General features: G+C 34.4%; 1 long non-coding RNA gene across 3 annotated transcripts in view; it reads right to left on the reverse strand.

The window, feature by feature from the left end:
• Nucleotides 1-1,584: 1,584 nt before the first annotated feature.
• Nucleotides 1,585-20,467, reverse strand: part of LOC308642879 — a 61,186-nt gene continuing 42,303 nt past the window's right edge. Inside the window, exon 5 of one of the 3 annotated variants that reach the window (XR_014020659.1) lies at nt 1,585-1,717. This is a non-coding gene — a long non-coding RNA (uncharacterized lncRNA). Of the gene's footprint in view, nt 1,718-11,468; nt 11,591-19,870; nt 20,276-20,467 lie in introns of those variants that run through there. The other 2 variants (XR_014020660.1, XR_014020661.1) reach the window with 2 other exon arrangements.

A 20,467-nucleotide genomic window follows, 5' to 3' on the forward strand; every position in this document is an offset into this window, starting at 1 on the left:
TGGAATCCCCACAACCAAGGAAGAGAGGAGCTCTGATTACTAAGTCCTCAGAGGTGAGGAAGCTGCGGCACAGTGACACCTATTAGTGATGCGAATGTGGGGTACCAATATTTGAACCCAGGGGAAGAGGGAGAGAAAAAGGTGGATTAAAGGAAGCAAAGGAAAACAAACAGCAGGGGAGAGAAAAAGGTAGAAGGACAATATCTGCATAATTCCCTAGTTGCTTCTGGGGATAAAATTCCACCAGAGATGGTGCCATATGTAATATGGAAACTACAATGGGGTCTGGCTCTGAACCCTGGATATTTGAGTGTAAAACAGAACTAACATTAGACTTGTACTAGATAGCTCCTGAACTTTAACATGTGCCTTTTAATAGAATGAAGATCTTACTGGGCTAAGGAAAGGTGCCTATCTGGAACCCATGAAGGCCCCTTACAGACACTTGCTCTGGGTACTTGGGACTCAAGGATCCACTTTCTAAATAGCCTAAGGATTTTCCCCATGGTATGTCTCTGAAAAGAAATACCTGTGTTGGACACATCCTAGGTCCAACTGGCCATAGGATAGGTATGTATGGGTATGTGGATGGACCTTAGATGTATGAGGAGATGGTCCCCAAAGTTCCCCTTAACATGGGTTGAGTCAAGTAGAAAAGAAGGTATAGGACTGCAGATATTGGGACTTAAAAATGAGGAGTAGGAGGAAGCTCTTGTTTCAGTAGCACATTCATCTCAGAATTCCAAGAAGTGCTATAGTTATACATTAAAGTTAAGTTTTTCAGGTTATAAGATAGAATATCTCCTACTACATTTGTGTGACTTAAAACTTTTAAATATTTGGGCACATGATATGTGGACTTCCATTGATAACTTTCCCCAAGGTGCCATAGAGGGATTAAATACAAGTTTTAAGAAGGGAGAGAAGAGCTAATTATAAAACCAATGATGTATTTTTGGAATGTTTTTCTGGTAGCGTTAAAGATATGGATATCCAAATCTAGTAGAAACTTTCTTTTTCCTAAAAGGATTATATTCTCTATTAACAATATCAAAATTTTATGTGTGACAAAGATGTTCATAAAAATAATCTGCCTTTAGAAAAAGATAAAAATAAAGATTTGGTTACATTTTTCTAATTATCTTTGAACAAGCAACATTTCACTGGCCCTTAGTTTTCTTATCTCTGAATTATATATGGTAACATGTACCTTTGCAGCAGTTCTAAAACACAGAGATCATGCACAGTGAGGCCCAGAGAAGAGCATGTCATGTCCTGGGTTCTCTGGGAACGTCTCGTCAGCTGTAGCTTCTGGTTTCCATCCCTCTTGGCAGTGAACTCCCATAGCTTTAATGGTATCAAATGAGTTTTCCAAAACTACTCAAAATAGAATGAGCTGAGGTTACTATGAGTGAATATTAATAAATATGTAAATAATCATAGCAGATAATTTTCAGAGAGGACATTATATATCAGAAACACATCAGCTAATTCTAAAAAGAGATTAACTTTATTGACATGAACTTCCCATTATAAGGTATCTTTGCTTATTTGGAGTAAGAAAAAAATTGCTGAGCAGCTTATAAACAACATAAATTTATTTCTCACAGTTATGGGGAGTAGGTTATCCAAGATCAAGATGCTGGTGCATATATTGTCTGATACAGGTACTTTTTGGGTTTGCAGATAGCCATCTTTTCATTGTGTACTCTCATGGCTGAAAGGAAGACAGAAAATAATCTTTCTCTTATTTTTATATACAGGTATTAATATCATTCATGAGGGTTCCACCTTCACAACCGAATTACATTTCACAGCCTGTTTCTTAATATTTTGCCTTTGGGGATTAGGATTTCAACATATGAATTTGTGGGAGTGAGGACAGAAACATTTAGTCCACATTTATTATTTTATGTTCAGAATCACCCAGTTAAATCAAGTTTTAAATATGCAGACGGTGCATAGTAAAGAAGAACTTTATTTTAGGTTGGCTAATTTTAAAGCAAATGCATTTTCTATAAAATCATAATATTCTTCACCAATAGTTATTGCATATACATTTATGGCCTTTTATCACTTTGAAACCTAGCATAAGCAGAGAGGGAGGGATAGAGAGGCAGAAGTGTGACTGGGATAATCTATGTGAATGTAAAATAAAGTGCAATAAAGTAATGGAAACAGGATTTAAACTCGAGTCCCTCCTATGGCCCTGTCACTATAAGACAAGGGACATTGACACAAAGTTTTTATTTTACTGAAAATTGAATGGCGTATACATAAAACATAAACTTTTACTTTTCATCATTGGTCCCTCTTGACTAAAGAATCAGAGAAAATATTGGTCTGCACCATCCCTGACAGCTGGATAAAAAGAAAGAGAAGATGGATACCTTGAGAGTTTGCATTAATAAAGGTGCAATTATACTAGGCATGAAGAAAAGACATGCAGAGCAGATTTCTGTATTTAAATGAATTGTTTTGTGATGCAAATTAGCACACTCTGCACTAATGAAGTGAATTCTTTAACTGCTTGAGTCATTTCTGGTTATCATTAAACCATAGAAACCCCATGAAAAGAATTTACAACAGAAGATGGTGAATAAAACAAGGTGATGAATAAAACAAGCCATTATAAGTTCACCAAATTGATGCAATTCAGCTTCTGAAAAGTAAACTTGTTGTTCAGTTTTCAGAGTTTATATTGTAAAATGAAAATAAAGGAAATGGACTTGGCCTGTGAAGAAATGACTAACAAGTAATGCTCTGAAGTACACTGAAGTCAATTACTAGTAAAAAGCCTTTAAATTTGTATAAGCATCCTCTCAACAATAATTCAATGAGTGTCATCCATGTGTAACACACTAGGGCCAGCACTTCAGATACAACTGAAGATCATGGAGAATCTTACTTCAGGGTCAATGACAGGGCCAGCCATATTTTTACAATTACTGATGAAAACAAGTGGGTCCATGGGTGAAGATATATCTACCTGCTTGGGAGTGAAGAAGGCTTTCAATTATGGGTGAAGCCTGTGGTATTGGACCCTGTGTGAGGCTTCAGTGTACCAGGATCCTGGACACAAGGTTGTGATGAACCAGGAAGAAACAAGAGAAGGTCAACTGAGTGTTGCCAGAGAGAAAAGTTAAGTCAGGGGTAGGAGACAAAGTTTGGAAGATTAGTCCCCTCCACAGTTAAACATGAATGTCATATTATAGTTTTATCTTCTTACTGAAAGACTTGGGAGCCCATCAAGATATGCAGCCAGAGAGAAATAAATCAATCTTGCTTTTTAGAAAGATTACTATTCCCTAAGGATACACTAAGTGGATCTGTGACTTGGAGGAGAAAAGGTTACAGGTGGCTATCCTGACTGTGTTTGTAAAAGATAATGAATGTATACACACTACCAGAACTTAGTAGTAATAATGGGGAAAAAAAGATGGAAGGAGGCATTATATTTTGCAGCAGCAGATAGCTGGTATTACAGTGAAATGGGAATGCTGTGAGAAAGTTGCTCATACTCTGTTAAGCACCTCATGGCCTCATATTTCTGATGCTTCACAAAGAGAATGTAAGGGAGTCTAATAATCATCTTCACTCATCTTAGACTTAGGTAGGATTATCAGATGGGCCTAGAAATGAGATTAATTCATGGAAGATTAACAAAGGAGAAGAAAATGAGTTTTATTAATTTTATGTGTGAATGGGGAACCTTCCCAGGAGAATAGAGATTTAAAGAATGGTCAACTCAAGAGCCTTTTATGCTTGCCTTTTAGACAAAGAATAATAAATATGTGAAGAAATGAGAGCACGAAAGGATGTTAGGACTAGGGGCAATCAAGAGGGGAGTCATTAGGAGATGCATAGAATATCTACAGCTAGATAAGTGTTATGTCAGTGAGTTAATTTTTTCAGGTCCACTTATTGTAGCACTGATCTTCAGTCTCTGGTAAGGTTTATACCATTGCTTTGGTTTGGGAAAGACTGTTATGTGTAGGAAAATGCAATTCAAATAGTTCCTTATACAGCTACATTTCTTGAGGTGTGTTCAGCTAAAAATGATACACCAACTCAGTGTATTTTGAGTTGCATGTCCTTAACTTTTTCAAGAAGTTAAAAGACATAATCCCATCCTACCAAGTAAAAAGGTGACCAGACTAAAAAATCTAAAAGAATTTCTTAGATACATAAGATAAGGGTGAGCACAGAGGAAATTGTACCCCTCTTAATTGGAAAGATGAACTGGTAAATACCAGGAGTCACTGCTTACATAACATACTTATAAGTCGATTTCCTGTTTTCAGCAGTTTCCGGATAGGAATCAGCAAGCTATAATTGACCAATTGCTAGAGACTCTGTGTTAATGTCTGTCAGTCACACACTCCACATGGACCAAGTCATAGGGGCACCCTGAAGCTCAACCACGTTTGCTCAATAAATATCAGAGAAAAATCATCTTTAAATATAGGGAAGGGAAAAAAGCCATTTTGAAACATACCCGATCATGCTGTTCTTAATAAAGTCTAAGCTCAGAAAAAATTAACTAACCAGAATTTAACCTCCTAGGCCTACCTGACCTAGAGGAATGGAAACATCCAACTCGATCTAGGTGTTGCATTTTATATGCTAGAAATAAAATACACAAGATAATTTAGCTTTCAATATAGAAGAAAGGAAATAGCCAACTCTAGCCCCCTCTACCTATTCTGTTCCACATAAAGTTGGGTGGAGAAACTGAAGAGCACTTGTGAAGTTTACAGTGCAGAGGCCTATTCTAAATAAAATACTGAGAACAAAATATAGAACAAGAAAATACTGACTTTTCTCCCTGCACCTCTCAGGTCATCATTATAGGCCTATTTGCATCAACACTTATCACCTAGTACATAATTTCTGGAAAGTTACCAAGAAAAAATTACAAATCATGGTGAAAGGAAATAGTATTTGAGGGGCAAATCAAACATTAGAATTAGACATGCAGGAATTTTAGAATTATCAGACTGAAAATTTAAAACAACAATGATAAATAAGCTTAAGGACCCTGATAGATAAAGTAGATATCAAGCAGAACAGATGAGCAAAGTAATGGGAGTGATGAAAATCCTATGAAACTATCATAAAATAATGGTGGAGATCAAAAACACTGTAAAAGAATGATGAATGCCTTTGATGGGCTGTCATGCATTGCTGTCACCCAGAAAACAAAATTCAGGGCCCAGCAGGTGGAAGAAGATGTAAGATGAAGATAGAATAGTAGACAGGCTTTATTCAGAAGTGGCAGCAAACCTCAAACCTTAGCAGCAACTGTAGTCCCCAGTCAGTTCTATTTTGCCCCCATTTAGTCCATGTCTTTTCCAAAGGTCCTTTTTTTTTTTTAATTTGAAGCTAAAGAAGGCACACTGCCAACAGTTTACATCAGTGGGCAAATGCTCATAAGCAAATGTTTATGACCTTGAGCACATATACTAAATCAGAATGTTTCTCACCTTGACTATACATTAACCATAACAAAAAGAATTCATGGCCTTGGCTATAAACTAAACACATAACATAAAACATAGCCTGCTTGAAGCCTTGGTGAGAGAGCTAAAGTACAGCTATTTGGGGCCTGTCCTACATGAGCCAATTAGTAGAATGGACATGACTGAAGAGAGAATGTCTAAGTTGCTCAAGGATATATCAATTAAAGCATCAAAAACTGAAAAAGAAAAAAAATACTGAAAAAAAGAATATTTAAGGACTCTGGAATTATTTTTACATATATTATAATGTCATCAGCAAATGATTTTCTTTACAATTTGGGTGACTTTTATTTTTCCTTCTCTGCTTGCTATTGCTAGTACTTCTATCTGCATTTTGCAAAAAAGGGATAAAAATGCTTTGAACTGAATTTTAGTAGAAAAGCTTTTAGTCATTTCCTCATTAAGTATAATGATAGCTGCATATTTTATGTAACTGGATTTTATTATGCTGAGGAATTTTCCTAATATACCTCAACTATTTAGAATTTTTGTTAGGAATTGATGTTGAATATGTTTCCACATCAATTGAGATGATCAGGTACAATTTATCTATCAGCAAAGGTATAGTCTATGAAAGAAGTAATTAATGAAAGAGGCTACATTAAAGCTTAAGACTTCTGCTTTGTTAATATCAAGAAATGAGGATACAAGCCACAGACTGGGAGGAAACATGTATAAAAGACATTTGATAAAGATTTGTTTCCCCAAATACTCAAAGAATTTTTAAAACCCAGCACAAAGAAAACTACCCAATTAAAAAAAAATGAGCCAAAGATCTTTATAGCCACCTCACCAAATAAAATATACAAATGCCAAATTATCATATGAAAAGATGTGATTCTGCAACTTGTATTTGGGGTAAAAAAGGGGAGTTCATAACCCACTTGAATCAAATGTATGGAAGATGATATGTCATGAGCTTTGTAATGTTTTGAACAACCAATAAAAAAATAAAATAAAAAAAGAAAAGATGCTTCTCATCACATATTATTAGGAAAATGAAAATTAAAACAGAAAGGAGATACTACTCAATACCTACAAGAATTCTAAAAACACTGACAATGTTAAATGTTGGTGAGGATGTGGAGCAATAAGAACTTTCATATATTACTGGTGGGTTTGCAAAATGATACAGCCCCTTTCAAAGAGTTTTGTGGTTTCTTAAAAAGCTTGATATATATTCCAGCAATCATACTCCTTAGTATTTACCCAACGGGATTGAAAGCATATTTTCACACAGAAGTGTCCACATAGATGTTTATAAATCTTTGTTCATAATTTCAAGAACTTGGAAGCAACCTATATATCCTTCAGTAGTTAATGGATAAAAAAAACATAATGGATAAATAAACCTTACATGTAGACTATTGAATATCATTTAGTGATAAAAATATGCAATTTATTCTGCAATAAAATCACGTGGTGAAACTTTAAATTCATATTACTGAGAAAAAGAAGCCAATCTGAATAGGCAATATACTTGATGGTTCTAACTATATAACATTTTGAAAAAGCCAAAACTAAAGACAGTAAAGATTATTAGTTGCCAGGGATTGAAAGTGGTGGCAGTTAAATGAATGATGTGGAGAACAAAAAGAAAAGAAAAATTTAGGGCAATGGAAACACTCTATATCAAGCTCTGATGGTGGATATTTATTATTTTACCATTGTCCAAGCCCATAGAATGCACAACTCCAAGTGAGAACTCTAATATGAAGTATGGAGTTTGAGTGATTATTACATGTCCATGTAGATTTATCAGTTGTAGCCAATGTACCACTCTGGTTGGGATGGAGATAATGAGGGAGGTTATGCATGTGTGGAGATAGGATGTACTTTCAAAATCTCTGAACTTTTCCTCTCAATTTTTCTGTGACTGTAAAACTGTTTTAAATTTTTTATGCTCCTCAAAACCAGGAATATCTTACAATACCTCAGATGCATAAATTAATAGTAAAATGCCAACCATCAGTTTTTAGCATGTGAAACGGTTTGACTTTTAAAGGTCTACAGGCTGTGTAGTCCTTCACCATCCCTAAGTTTCTCTGCTCCTAATTTGTATTATCATCTGTATTAAAGTTCTCCAGAGACACAAAGTAACAGAATCATGAGGATGAATGAACACGTAGTGTACTAGCCTTTTTTTTGCTATGACAAAATACTTGATAAACATAACTGAAAGGATGACATATTTATTTTGGCTCATGATTTCAGAGGTTTTAGTTAATAATTGGTTGGCTCCATTTACTATGGGTCTGTAGTAAGGCAGAGAATCCTGTTGACTAGAGCATCATGGAGCACAGTTAGTCACATTATGGTGGCCTGAAAGCACAAAGAAAAAGATTTCTCTCCAAGAAACTTGTCAAAGTAAGAGAATATCCCTTTTCTATTGCCAAAAGATTTCACTTATTTCAGAAATTCTGATGCAGGCAGACTGAAGGATAGTGAAGAATAAAAACATGAAGTTCAACCGAACTAGCAACATCTTTAAAGGTAATCCTTTTATAGGAATGCATTTGGTTATATGATTAGTTTTCACACCTGAGAGTTTGAACTCCAGGAGCTACATTGTTTTGGTGCTTCTAGAAGTTGCTATTAAATAATAATTTTCAGTCATGAATAATTTAAAATTGAAGAGAGAGGATTATGATAACTGACATGTGGATTATTTTTCAAAATTTCTTAGAAATTATGATGCCTGAAAAATACAAAGTATCTTTTGCCTCCAAATCTTCCTGTTTTATAATAAAGATATACATTGTTCCTGAATTTCAGAAGCTCATTTTCTCAGGTTTAAATTATGAATTGGTGCTGTGAACAGGAAACTTGTTCATAATGAAAAGTTAAAGCACAGTTCTTTCCTCACACTTTCTAATGGCATAGCTCTCTCTCACACCTGTGCACCATTGTCCACAGAGAGATCAGTTTTATCCCAATTTGATTAGAAACTGGAAACTCCCAAGTAGCTACATGATTTCCTCCAATTATAACAACTAATTTGACATTTATACTTGCAAGAGTCAAGTAAAGGCTCATGATATTCCTTAGGAAAGAAAATATCTTGTGAAATTCTGACATATTTGAAAAAAATGTTGCTATAAGAGAATGAAATATTCTCTTAGATGGATGGAATTTTGGAGCAGAAGGAGATATTTTAATCACCTTTTTTTTGCTGCTTTTACCAAAAGACCTGACAAGAAAAATTAGTGAAGGGAAAATAGAAAATTTTATTAGAGAGCTCACAGTTTCAGTTCAAAGACAGTAAGTTTCACTCTTCAGGGATCAAGGTGATGCTAAATAAACATCATGGAAGAAGGGTGAGAATGGAGGAAAGCAGCTCAAGACATCACATTAGAAAGGAGGAAGATCGAGAAGACACTCTGCTCAACAAGTACAAAATATAAACCCCAAAGGCATACCCCCCAGGGACCCACCTCCTCCAGTGACACCCTACCTGCCTACAGTTAGCACTTAGTTAATCCCTATCAGAGTTAAGGTTGTCAGAACCCAATAATTTCACTTTTAAACCTTTTTGCATTGTCTCACATAGGTGCTTTTGGGGAATACCTAATATCTACACCATAACAGGGAATGTAGTTTAATCTTATGTTCTTGGATCTATGGAAATGCAAGATCAGAGAAGCCCACAATTTTGAAAAGGTTTCTAGGGTGATACCTGGTGGTAGGAAAGATATCATCATGTCCTCTCCTAGTCTCAATGATGACTATACTTCTTTGTTGTCACCCCTATTTTTCTGACAGTCTCTTCAGAAACTCTTAGGTGTAACTGGGTCAGTTTAAAGTAAAGCTTGGTGGTTTTGTCACATGTTTCTTTGGGTTATCATACCATGCACTTAGCATGTTATATAAGTTATCTATGTATCTGATTCAGTGTTAAAATAGTAGTTCAAAAAACAACAATAAAATTATAGGTATTTTCAGCAGAAAAGGATTTAATACAGAAAGGAAAAAGGTACCTAACCATTAGATGAGGAATGTTAGCAGTATTCTGAGACCACCCCCAGACCCTGAGGTAGAGAACGTACCACAGGACCTATGATTCAGAGGTGCAGAAGCTGCATCAGTCCTCACTCCTGCAAATGGGTAGGAAAATGGAAATACTGGATGTCAGAGAGGCTGCCACCACCAGCAATTTGTAAATACCTACCTCATGACCTTGCATGTCAACAGCCATCCCAGTGGCAAGAATTCATGTTACCATTTTTCTTTTTAAATCTCATGCAAGTGCCACTATGTCCTGGAATCTAATTTGTATATGGAACCCAAAGGCAAAGAATATGGGGGCTGTCATTGTTACTTACACTCTTCAAGTTGGAGTTGAAACATTATCTATCCCATTTACCTACTCAAGTATGAACTTATGCATATAGAACATCTTACGTTCATTTTTATATCAATCAATATGTCTATCATACTGTAAAGGATAGTGATCCCTTAATTTGTAAATGCTAATTGAATTGAATCAGTTTATTTCCCTTTTTGTTTCCATACTCAGTCACCACACTATGATGAGTTCGTGTACAAAATGCTATTTTTTCAATTTTTTTTAGTTATACATGGGCACAATATCTTTATTTTGTTAATTTATTTTTATGTGGTGCTGAGGATCGAACCCAGGGTCTCACATGTGCCAGGCGAGCACTCTACCGCTGAGCCACAACCCCAGCCCCCAAATGCCTCTTAATTAATATTCCTCTCGATTCACACAACACTGCCCTGGTACAGTTTCCTTTTCTTTATGAGTAGATTTTCCTACTGCTTCTATTCTAATTACCATTGATTTTGCCTCTTTACTATAGTTATTGTTCCAAAGCATGCAGACCTAACTCATCAGTTGGCTTTGTGTGAGGTTTTTGCAGGTGAAATGACCTTTAACATATAATTAAAACATTATTACATGTAAGATTTTCTGATGCAAACTGTCTGTATTCTAATGTTCCTATTATAATACATTTTATTATTATACAGTTCACATTTTGTCACGTTCTTTGCTTTTCATTTGTATACCAACTTTCTTTTATCTTCACAACAAACACTTCAATACTATGTGAAGAAATTATTTCCATGTTACTTTTTCATCACCAGACCTTTCTAATCCAAGTATGAACTATTTGTTCCCTGACTTTCAGCTATACTATCTTGGTTGCTCTCTCTCTCTCATGCACTTTTGTACCAGCTAATGCATCTTCACACTGTAGCCTAAGATGTCTTTTAAAATGAAATATATTCACCCTGAAGTCATTTTATAAAACTCTTCCATGTTCCTTCTCTCCTTACTTTCCATTCACCATGGATACTGCTCATAAAAGTATTTTTTTTTCTTAATCTTCCTTTTCCCCTTGTATCTAATTACGTTCTACTTAGTCTCAGATTATATCTGAAATTTCCATTTTATTAATAAGTCTTCCTTGACTCTTCAGATTAGATCCTCTCATGAATAAATTTACATATATGTATTATATTTATATTATGTCTATTTATAGGAGTTTATATTGTTTGAAATAGTTGTAGGATTATTTTGATAAATTTTGGCTGTTACAGAAGACTCCAAGCTCCACACAAGTGGTGATTATGTCTATTTTGCTCAAAAGTACATCCCTAGTAATTAATATAGTATAGGGTATATAATATGAAAAATATGTGATGAAATAATGAATAAAGTAATTTATGCTACACAAATAAAATGGGAAATTGTGACTACTCACAGTAAAATATTCCAGCAACACATATGAATATGACTTCAACTCATTATATTTGATTCCAGAGCCTCTAAACTTCCTGCGATATCCTGTGAACTTTCTGGGTTCATTTCTTACAGTTATATGTAGACACACATTATATAGAAAGAAGTACCAAACTTTACAACTCTGATGTTTGCTCACAATGCTTCCTTTCTACATGGTCATCTTGCCCATACTTTTTCACCTTGAACAATCTTCAGTGTCCTTTAAATTCATACTGGAAAGTCTGCCCAGAGTTATAGTAGCAGAGGTGTTGCTCAAATCATTTATTACAGGATTCTTGAGACCTGCAGTGGCCTTGGATTTCTGAAACAGCTAGAATGGGGAAGAAAGGAGGTAGACCTGAGGTTGAGGTCTGGTATGGCACTTGTAGATTTAAGACTGAAAAAGTTGCATGTCCATGCTTCTTTCATGTTAGAAGTATAATGTTGAGATTGACCTAATAGGTTATCATATTATATAGATAACTAAGAATGGGAAGTGACATGTGTGAATACTTACTAAATAGTAACTTTCTATGACATGATTTTCCTTCTATTTGTCCCTCCATCTCCTTTTTCAATAGTAAGAAGACTATTAGCCCTGTGATTCAGAATGCAATTAATCAAATTATATTACATGCATGTATGATTATTATACAATGAAACCTGTTATTTTGTATAATTAACATCACCAATAAAAATATTTTGAAAAGAAGAATATTACCTCTCATAATCTTTTCTTTTCCCAGGGCTTTTTGTTCTTATTCCATGTCCTGTTCTTTGAAGCCCTACTCTATTTTTTCAGTCTCTTTTGACTGCCTAAAATAGCCTAATTTTGATACCTCACATATATACTGTCCTTCCTCTATTTTGCGTTATATAATGTGGTGGTGTTTTAAAATTCCTTAACATATTTTCTTTTCTTTCTTTTTTTTAATATTCATTTTTTAGGTGTAGATGGACACAATACAATGCCTTTATTTTTATGTGGTGCTGAGGATTGAACCCAGGTCCTGCCCTTGCTAGGAAAGTTCTCTGTCGCTGAGCCACAATCCCAGCCCCGATATATTTTATTTTCTAACATATAAGATCAAAGAGATATTCCCATTTAATGAATCTTTGATGTCATCATATGAAGAACTTCAGGGCAGATATTTCAGAGCTTGGATGTTCTAACTGCCATAGCTACATTCAGATGGCCTATACTGTCAGCACAGCCATAGAATCTCCAGACAATCCATGCATTTGGAAGACTCCACACACATTTTTAAACTATGCTGCAGATGACTTAGACTTCTATGTGCTCTGAAAGACTTGTCTATTTCAGGTCATATTCATGGAGATTCGATGTATATTTAGTACATAGGTACATGTTGAACTGAAAGCTGCCATTTTTAAAATTAGTTCAAAGTGATTAATTTGGTGGTGGTTCATCAGAGAGAATGAGAAGAAGAATTTGGTTGATTAGCCTGCTGATACTTGTAGAGAAGGTTAAAGATTCTAAGTGTGTATTTCAGGGCTGCCATTCAAATGTCATTTGGGTCTAAATTAAATTGATGTGGTATTTTAAAACATGGCCACATGTTCTTTTGTCTCTCCTTCATTAGGAAGAGGGACCTACGTTCCCTGCCCCTTATTGCTGAAAAGTCTTGGGAATATTGATCAATAAAGTCTAGTAGCACTGACACCAAATGGCTCCTAAGGGTAGGTCACATAACGCCAGGCAGCTTCTGACTTGTTGACTGAACATTTGCCAGGCTCCACTTTCTGAGACATCTGGTTACCATGAAGCCACCAAGCAAGTAGGAAACCTAAAGGCCCTCCTGTCATCAGTCCTAGCAGAGCCCAGATTTCCACCAGTTTATGCCAAGTTACCAGAAAAATAAACAAAATCCTTGAACTCACTAGAACATTCCAATTACCAGTGTAATACTAAATAAAGATACAAATAAGAAGGACACATTAATGTGGTAACAGGCCAATGTTTTTATCTACTTTAATAAATTTTTAAATTTTCAGAATTTATTAATTTATACAAAACATAAGATCTTAATGAAATCAAAAGAAGTAGATAAAGCAATTAAATGTAAAAGCAAATAAAGAGGAGAGATCAAACTAGAATAATATAAGTGCAATAGAGTTTAAAATTTAATATTAAATTCCTGGGCACATACCTGCTTACCTCTCTAACTTATTGCATGCCATTCTTTCCTAGCCCCGAATGTTACCACCTCACAGGCCTTCATTTTGGTCTCCAAATCACTGGGTACAAGATGATATAGCATAATGGTCAAGAGCATAACTATAAAAACCAAATTCTGGCAATGTTTAAGCAAGATACTTGACCTCTGTATGGTTTCAATTTCTCTATTAGTAAAATTATAGCTCCAGTATCATGATTTGTTATAACAATAAAATGACTTCAAGGTACCAGACATAGAATTGTAGTTTTATGCATGTTAGCTAGAATTATTACTATTACTTTTACTGCTTTAATCATCTTTATAATTCCAGTAAAAAGACGTTTTTCATTACCTATTAGCCTTGCTTTCATTGCATAATATCTTTAAGGAGTTAGCATTTGTGTTTCATTCAAGTCTATATATTATCAGCAAAGAGGATGTTAAGACCACCCAACATCAAGAAGCTACATGGTTACTCAATGATACCATTTTAATTATTTGGCTATTAGTGAGCAGTTTCTTTTTTTTTTTTTCCATGTGCAAGGTTTTATTTGGACATAGGTTTTCAACTCCTTTGGGTAAATACCAAGGAATTCTGGATCATGGTAAGAATATGTTTAGTTTGTAAGAAGCTGTCAAATTGTCTTCCTAAGTGGGTATATTTTACAGCCATTCAGTAATAATATATGATGTTGTGTATCTTTTCATGTGTTTATTTGTCATCTGTATATATTCTCTGGTGAGGTGTCTGCTCAGGTCTTTTGTCCATTTTTATCTGGATTGTTCACTTTCCTATTACTGAATTTCAAGGATCCTTCACATATTTTGTCTTTGGTCAGATATGTCTTTGAAAATATCTTATCCAAGTCAGTGGTTTATCTTTTCATCGGCTTGACATTGTCTTTCACATAGCAGATGTTTCATTGAAGGCCAGGTATCAATTATTATTTTCATAGATCGTGCCTTTTTTTAATTTTTAAAATATTTATTTATTTATTTACCTGTTTATTTATTTATTTATTGTAGTTGTAGATGGACAGCATGCCTTTACTTTATTTGTGTATTTTTTAAAATTTTTATTGTTGGTTGTTCAAAACATTACATAGTTCTTGACATATCATATTTCACACTTTTATTCAAGTGGGTTATTAACTCCCATTTTCACCCCATATACAGATTGCAGCATCACATCGGTTACACATCCACTGTTTTACATATTGCTATAATAGTGTCTGTTGTATTCTGCTGCCTTTCCTATCCTCTACTATCCCCCATCCCCTCCCCTCCCATCTTCTCTCTCTACCCTATCTACTGTAATTCATTTCTCCCCCTTGTTTTTTTCCCCCTTTCCCCTCACTTCCTCTTGTATATAATTTTGTATAACCATGAGGGTCTCCTTCCATTTCCATGCAATTTCCCTTCTCTTTCCTTTTCCCTCCCACCTCTCACCCCTGTTTAATGTTAATCTTCTTCTCATGCTCTTCCTCCCAACTCTGTTCTTAGTTACTCTCCTTATGGGAGACTTCAACACACCTCTCTCACCACTGGACAGGTCTTCCAAACAAAAGTTGAATAAGGAAACTATAGAACTCAATAACACAATTAATAACCTAGACTTAATTGAGCACTTTCTTTTTTATTGATGCATTTAAATGTATATCAAAAAGTTTAGATTTATGCCACACATATTCAGTACTTTGATGTTAATATGGCAATAATGATAACAGCACACAAATAGTAGTGCTGCTAGTGATTAGCAACTTGTATTGACCACTCAATGTGTACAAGTCATAGTAATATTATATGCAGTATATAATTTATATTCACAACAATTCTTAGATATGTGAGTTCCATTATTACAGTCACTTTAAAGAGCTAAAAATATAGATGCAAGGGTATTAAATAACTTATCCTAGTTAACAATAAGTAGTACAGACAGGGTTGAAATATTTTAATAAAATTGTATTATTGCTATGTTACTAGGAAACAATAAAAAAATAAGCACACCACAAAAAGGTAGAAAATAGAGTAGAGGCCCAAGTGTTGAAGGGAGATGTTAATGCACAGATGAAATTTCAATGTATGTGAAAATGACTGGGCATGGTGGCACGCACCTGTAATCCCAGCTACCCAGGATGTTTGGACAAGAGGAACACAAGTTCAAGGATAGCTTGGGCAATTTAACAAGACCTTGTCTCAGAAATGAGACAATAAAATGGGCTTGGGATGTCATTTAGTACTACAGGTTTCATTCCCAATATCTTAAAAAAATGTACACATATGCTTAAAACATGAATACTAATGAACTATATAAAGCAGTGCCATGTTGATTAATGTACTGGCATTTTTGGTATCTGAAACTGACACTCCACAAATCTGTATGAAAATACAATGTGTATTTGAAAGACTACATAAAACTTATATCTCATTTTAAATTAAATTTACTTGTTTCAAAAAGACTATATCCCACTGTGGACTATGCATAATTCTTCCTGCTGCCATTGATCTGTGAAAAGCACACTTATACATTATTTACAATACTGCCATTTTCTAAAGATTTGCTTTTGAAAATTCCAATATGCCTCCTTATATGCCATCATCTCGTCATCTTATATAAACTTTGTTTGTTTGGTTGGTTTTTGAGCTCTGTTTTTTAAACAATCATGTACTGCTGTACAACTATCCCCATTTTTTGAGACATTCTTTTTTTGTAGGATCACTGCCCAGTCCTACTACAGTGTTTTGAAGTAACCCTCTAAATCTGATTTTAACCAAAATCCCTTGGCAGCACTTCTAAGGTTCGTGTATGTGTGTGTGTATGTGTGTCTGTGTGTGTGTGTGTGTGTGTGTGTGTGTGTATAGTTACCAATTTAAAAAATTCAAACAGCGTATTTGAGAAATGTAATGCTCAAACTCAGTGCTTCCTTAGGGTTTCTAATAGAATTTTTTATTAATGTTATTGGGCTTTCTTTTTATAAAGGCTTGGGAGGATCTTTTATTTTTCCTTTGAAATAAAAAAGTGATGTTTTTAATGAAAAAAAATAAGAATTCTGCAAGATATCCATATTAAGACTCTAAGTTACTTTAAGGAGCTAAATTTGGTGAGCCCATTTGTGATGTTATTTATAGAATATTGAAATTTAACAATTCAATTAATATAGAAACTATGTCTGGAATTTATGTTTCTTCTGAGATGTTATCATTGGAGGTACATTTTAGAACTAACATCATAAAATGTGGTACCTACTTTATCTCATTTCAATTTAGTCTCTCACTGTTTTATTAAAATGTTCAGTGGTAACAGAATATAGCAGAATGTACACTAGCCCAGGAAGAAGGAGATGTAAATTCTGTCTGGGTTCAATCATTTATCAGCTTTGTAATGTTGATTACATCTTGGAAAATTTTAAGAGCTTGCTATCCTCACATATAAAATAAAGATGGTGTTGTTTTTACCCTGTGAGGTCATTTGTGCCTTGTTTGAATTACTGCAAGTGAAGTCTTAAAAGAAAAAAAAAAGTACATAATTGTTATGTAGTAGTGGCAAGAGTACTGTTAACAATTTTTTTTTTGTAAGTAGATGCTCTTATTTTAGTCAAATAAGTAGCTATTACCAAACAAAAACAAAATCCCAACAGCAACAAAATCTCTACTTTAGTCTACTTTTTTTTACTTTGAAATATTTAATTGATAAATTTAAAAAGTGAATGTACTCAAGTCATACAGCATAATGATTTGATGTGTGTACATGTTGTATAATGCTTATGACAGTCAAATTAATTAGCATGTTATTCAACATCTGTAGTTACCTGTGTGTGTGTGTGTGTGTGTGTGTTTGTATGCGCACGCACGTGTATACATATGCATGCCCATTTTTTCATGAGGTGAGAATGTGCTCTGGTCAAATTTTGTCAGGGGTTGGGGAGAATAAGGAGATGTTTTTCTACCATTTTTAAAGAAAAATAAAAGTTAAAAGGAGCTTACCTCTTACTGTTCTCACTAGATAGAAATAAAACTTGAGAGAATGATATCACAGGCTAGATTTTTTCATTCACAAAATCACTTAATGATGCATTAATATAGACAAGTAATACTATATATATGTATATAAAAATATATACACACACACATACACTGAAGATCTCCATCAGAATATGTATTTTTAAAAAGGAAGTGCTAAACACAGTGGTGCACACCTGTAATTCCTGTTACTCAGACAGCTGAGGCAAAGGATTATCAATTGAAGGTTAGCCTCTTCAATTTAAACCCTGTCTCAAAATAAAACAAAAAGTTTTGGAAATGTAGCTCAGTGGTAAAGCATTCCTGGATTTAATCCCCAGTGCCAAAAGAGAAAAAGACTGATAACGACAACAACAACAAAACTATTTGGTTAAAGCCTTAACTCTGGAGCTACAGTTTGCAGATTTAAGATTTGTCTTCCTCTTCCATTGGTAAAGATCAGATAACCTCTTCTTAGTTGATAGATAATTGTGTGGTTAGGGAGACAAGGTAGGTGACACAGAGCACATAAACTTGATAAGGAGCTAAATCTATTCACCTTGATATGTAGTTGTCCCTAAATATCTGTCAGGGATTAGATCCAAGACCCCCAGTACATGATAAAGTTCATGATGATCAAGGCTCTTGTATAAAATATTATGGTATTTGTGTATTTCCTACACAATCTTCTCATGGGTTTCAATCACTTTCAGTTAATTATAATAATTAATACTTAATACAATATTAAAACTATTAAAAGGGTTGTTATATTACAGTGTTGAGAGAGAAATGGTGAGAAGAAAAGTCTGCATGTATTTCTTATAGACACATATTTTTCCCTCATGTATGTCAGCTCTGTGTTTGGCTCATTTCCAGGATATAGAGCCTATAGTTGTAGAGGACTGCATGTATTTTAACTAAAATTTCTTCTTACATTGCAAGCTGATTGAACTATGATTTAAGACAGGCATATAAAAATAGATTGCATGGTGAAGCATTTATATATGAAGGCCCAAATGATTTTAGGAGGATAATTAAATAATTTTTGCTGAAATGAAAGACAAGGCAATGTCAGATCATCCACCATCTTCCCTGTTGGTGACTCCTACTTTGCCCCTCAATGGCAATGCTGTGTGTCTCTTGCTTTATATGAACAACATGGAGACTTTTTAAACATACCTCATGCGATAAAAGTATCTAGCTTGTGTCTTTAAAGAAGTGTTCAAGATCATAGACGACATTCAGCCTTTGGTTTTGGGGGATTGACTTATTTCACTTAGCATGATTATTTTCCAGCTCCATTCATTTACTGGCAGATGCCATCATTTCATTCTTCTTTAAGGCTGAGTAATATTTCATTATGATAGATATCACATTTTCTTTATTCATTTATCTGCTGAAGGACACCTAAATTGGTTCCATAGCTTAGCAAGCTAATTCACAATAAGGACTGGGGGGCGGTGCTAGAGGAGACCATAGTTGCTTTTGATTGGGTAGAGGGGAGTGAAGGGAGGGGAGGGAGTCTGGGGGAAGGAAGTGACAGTAGAATGAATCTGACATTATTACTCCATGCACAGGATTACATAACTGGTGTGATTCTATATCATGTACAACCAGAAGAATGAGAAATTATACTCCATATATGTATGATATATCAAAGCGCATTCTACTGTTATATATATGTATAACTAAATAGAACAAATAAAAAAAAATCTTTTAAAAAAAGTGTTCAAGATTATGTAAGTTTTTCCAAGGAAACAGGTGACATGAGTTCTTGCCTGTGGGTAGCCTGGATTTTTATCAGGAAGGGACCTTCTTGAGATTGTACTGGTTAGATGTCTATTGTGTGAAAGGCATTCTACAGGTAGCTGGGGGAGCTATACTCAAATAGTAGTCTTTCAAGGACTAAATAATAATCTATGTGGTTATTGGCACTTTTAGATTCATGATCTTTCTCAGATTTATGATTATTAAGATACCCTTTTCATTTGTCCAGTACTAAACTAAATCTCATTAATAACCATTTGGAAATACAAAAAATAATTTCTGTTACAGGAATTTTTAAATAAAATCCTGAGTTAAATATTAAAGATATATTCTCCTGAATTCTGAAATATGCCTGCTCTTCTTATATTTGACTTCTACTTTCATCTTCTGCCCCAAATATCTTTACATAACCCAAAGCCTACATATTTAGTAACTTTTAATATGCTTTCAGATTTTTAACTAAACTTTGTCAAATCTATTTATTGTAATAAGTGAATCTATTGAACTTCAAAACCAAGTTGAAGGTTAACATTAAGACATTCTTATACTTTTAGCTTTTGTGTTAAATATACTGATTTTATTGAGATTTATTTGATAAGTATCATGGAAATCATACAAGAAAGATTTTATTGGAAACATTATTTAATTAACTAAATTGAAATGAACCACAGGATTGTTTATCATTTTAGTTGCATCCAGAATCCATGCAGAAGGATAAGCAGATGGAGCAAAACATTCTGTCCTATATTCATTTGTCCTTTATGCACATCTCAGATTCTTGATTCTGTATATATGTAATTCCCTTGTTTTTTGGAACATGTTATTTCTGCTTTATTTTCTCCTTCCAAGGCTATTTTTTTCCCCAAAAATAACCAGTCTTTCTCTGCCATCCATCTTCTCTCTTCTCTACTCAACCCACACACACCTTTTTCCAATTCTGACAAACTCAAGCCATTGTGAATTTTCCCTGAGCTACTTTGTATTATTGGACTTCATTGTTGGCATATGGGGAGTATAGATGTTCCTCAAGTTTCAATGGGGTACATCCTGTGCTGACAAACCTAAATTGTACATAGCATGATAGAAAATTCATTTGGCACATCTAACCTGTCAAAAATGGAGCTTAGCAACACAGAATACTGTAGATTATTGATTGATTGTCATTGTGATTTCATGGCTATCTAGAAGCCATGATTTGCTGGTGCTCCTTCCCAACATCAGAACTGAATCTCATTTTATGTATTGCTAGCCCA

The sequence above is a fragment of the Spermophilus citellus genome, assembly GCF_964194105.1.
Source record: "Spermophilus citellus genome assembly, chromosome: 2".
Classification (NCBI taxonomy): domain Eukaryota; kingdom Metazoa; phylum Chordata; class Mammalia; order Rodentia; family Sciuridae; genus Spermophilus; species Spermophilus citellus.